Source organism: Colossoma macropomum, unplaced genomic scaffold, assembly GCF_904425465.1.
Source record: "Colossoma macropomum unplaced genomic scaffold, Colossoma_macropomum, whole genome shotgun sequence".
NCBI classification, from domain to species: Eukaryota; Metazoa; Chordata; class Actinopteri; order Characiformes; family Serrasalmidae; genus Colossoma; species Colossoma macropomum.
The window spans coordinates 11,634,630-11,638,081 of NW_023494804.1; the positions used below are offsets into that span (position 1 = coordinate 11,634,630).

Below are 3,452 nucleotides of genomic sequence, written 5' to 3' on the forward strand. Positions count from 1 at the left end.
AACCTACGATAATATGTAGGTTGTGTGCTGTGTTTAAAAGGTTAATGATTCTTTGTAAATATGATCAAATAATTGTGCTAACATGTTATATGGAACCTGCAGTGAAGCTGATCACTAACCAGAGGACAGGATGGTTCGGGTTCCACCACAAGAACCAGAGGAACCTGGGCTGCATCTACGATGACATAAATCTGGGAAACAAAGACAGTCAGCATTACAGTGACTTCAACAAATTTGAATGTTGATCTATTCAAAGCAGGTAATTTTTTATAAATACTTAGGAAATAACTCAATTACTTGGCCAGCGCTCACATGAATAATGACCCCAACTACTAACCAAAGGACTGAGGGGTTCTGTCACCATCATGACAACTAGAACGACCTGGCCTGCAACGCTCTAAACCTGGAAAATGAGACAAGTGGTATTGCAATGAGGTATGCTGCATAAATGAAAAAGCCAAGAAATTTAAGAAGGAAGTAAACATGTTTGACTACAGAGAATTCTTAAGCCCTATTCGGACGGGATTAGTTTTACATGGGGAGGTGGTGTAAAGTAATTATTACTGGCATTTGTCAGTGTTTTTAGTCATGTCCGAATGCGCCACGTCAGTCCTGCATCAGTAAAGATTCTGGTGCCTTTTACCTTCTGTAAAATGAGCCATAAACCTTAGTTCATATTAATCCCCGGCGAATAAACGTCAGTAAAAACAATATTACACTCTGTGTATAGTAGTTTAAGTACGGAGGCATGCAAAGAAGCTTTTACTTGTGTTCTCTGACAAAGCTGAAGTCAGCTTCTTATTTGGCAGCTTTTCCCGTTCCACCTTAAATGGTGCGACAGTTATTATTATAACGCCTGAGGTACCAGAATGTAACTGATGCATCATTTAGGGTGGGAACTGAAAAAAATTCCAACAAGAAGCTGACAGATGTTCATGCTAAAATTAGGCCGATGCATAACGTTACAATTCTCTCGTGTACAACTCAGATCATGTAAAAATTACAGAAAAAAAACATTTTATACAGTGAAATTGACTGTTTACTGTGAATTCCCAAGCTAATGGCAATTTTAAATAACATGAATATTGCAATCGCTTAAAACAAAAAGTTTAATGGTTAGGGTAAACGGAATAATGGTTTAATTAAATGTTTTAAAGGGGACCTATTTTGATCATTTTCAGCATTCATAATGTTATTTCTGGGGTCTATTTGAAGCATGTAAATCTGTTCTATGTTCAAAATGCCAGTTCAGGCCCTAGACGCTCTGCCCCTGAACAAACTCTTGCTGCCTCCAGTTGCTGCTGCGGGCCGGGTGAGGGCGTGCAAAGCTTGCCAGTAAGCAGGCAAAAAGGTCTGCGTTACAAGATTGCGTCATCTTGTAACAATGGAAAAGGGCTGGAATTCCACATCCACAAATGAGTTAAACAAGGCTGCATAAAATCATCACACTTCTTAAATCTATATGCTGAACATATAATAACAGGAGCAGGATCAGAGGAAGATGATCAGGTGCATCCATAACCTTCCTTTAGCAGATCTCAATGCTCATAGCAGAAAATCAGGAAGACCTGAAAGCCCTATTTAAGGAAAGTTAAAGAACAGTGGACAGATGAGACTCAAAATATTTTTTAATGCTGTTCTATGCTAACGTTAGCTGAATCCTAACTGGCTTTCAGCATGGCAAACGGAATAGTAACGAGCATTATTTTTTCTCTGGCAAAGCGAAAAAGGTGCCAGGTGTTAACTTACTAGATGGTATTTTATCACTGGAAACACTGGCGTCGGCGTGTGGCTCATATATATTTAGCCCAGATTCTACCATTTCCGGTGGCAATGCAGTGCTGTTCTTCATGCACTTAAGAATTCTGCAGTTTTCTTGATTAATTGCGTATGTAATCAAATATTTCATCAGATTTGACAGATTTCGTTTTGAAAGCCACTATCTTAGGGCACTTGTTGCACCTGGAACTGTTATTAGTTACCTTTTCAAAGTAGAGTCAGACTTACGACATCTTCGACAAATTTATCTAGCTGTGTGCTCTCTGCGTTTCTGTTCGTCAGGGAGGCAATCACATTTTTTTTTTCTTTTCTTTTTTTGCATTAGTAGTAAGGTTACTCCAATAATCCCTCATGATTTGCGTATTATGCAAAGTTTTATGCAAAACAGGCACCAATATTTTTGAGGCTTTTCTGTACTTCGTAGTACTGCAATGTTTCATTTGGTGCCTTTTTGGTATCAAATTTCGGTACCCAGCCCTATTGAAGATACAGAAATATGACACATATCGGCTATGGTCTTTTCTGTAATTCTTCATGGTTGTGAAAGCAGCACAGAAAAAATATTTCTCTCTCTTAACTTTGATGCTGGCAATAAAAATAGTAACTTCAGAAGACAGCAAAAGCCCGGATGACTAAACTGAACCTCATTTTGGACATACTGTAATAAGAGCCAATTCATTAAAAGAATGATGCTTGGAATAGTTGAAAGTAAAAGAGGAAAAAGATGGCCAGCAACAAGATGTACAAAAAATTATCCATATGGTCAGCAGGTGTCAACCTGATGGCATTAATAAGAAGAAAAAGAAGAGGAAAAAAAAGAATGACATAACAGAATAATAACAATAATAATGACACATCAGAAAAAAACAACAGCAAACTTCAAAACCAAACTACTAACCAGAAAGCAGAGCAGTTCTATCAGCACCACGAGAGCTACAGTGACCTGGGCTGTGTCTGCCTTTATCCGACTCTTGAAAACAACATTCATTGGCTTGCATAAATGCTGTTAATTCAGTCCTGTTATGCATATGCAAATAGTCACTCACCATTATATGAAGGCGTCACTTTCTCTGGCTGCTTTGGAAATGGAGCTGACACCATATTCGAAACTGCAAAAGTGCACATGCACGAGGAAAAGAATAAAATGGTAATTTCTGTCATCAGAATATCTAACAAAAATTAATGCAGTTCAACAAAACAGAACTTCTTCGGAGTAAGTTTTGAAATCGGCCTACTTACCCTTACTTGTACTTGGTCTGCTCTCTTCCTCTGCTCCCTCTTGCTCACCTTCCTCAGATAGATCAGTTTCTGCAATTACACAAAGAAACCAAATGATTCACTTTATACATCTTGCACATCACTGTTGTTGGAAGAACACCTTGTATCTAAAAATGATAACTTTGCAGAAGAAGGAAAAAAATCTACTTTTAATGTAAGTCAATGGAAATAATGGAATCAGACAATAAGAGAACTGCTTGTGTTTTCACAATAACAGACTGACCACCCCTCAGAAAGTCCAGACCTCAACATCGCTGAATGTTGTGTTTGGGATTACCTAGATCATGAGAGGCATAAAATGCAACCAACTTCTAAGACTGAACTTTGCAGCTGTGGAAAAATATCCATGCAGATTTCTTGCAAAAACTCAAGGCAAAGGATGGACGTACTTTTTC

At 38.2% G+C, this 3,452-nt stretch overlaps 1 long non-coding RNA gene across 1 annotated transcript; it reads right to left on the minus strand.

Moving 5' to 3' along the window:
* Positions 1-354: 354 nt before the first annotated feature.
* Positions 355-3,169, minus strand: LOC118825133. The gene is made up of 3 exons (XR_005008639.1): positions 3,019-3,169; positions 2,826-2,888; positions 355-403 (listed from the first exon to the last, which is right to left on the minus strand). It is a non-coding gene; the product is annotated as an uncharacterized LOC118825133 (long non-coding RNA).
* Between the last annotated feature and the right edge of the window lie 283 nt (positions 3,170-3,452).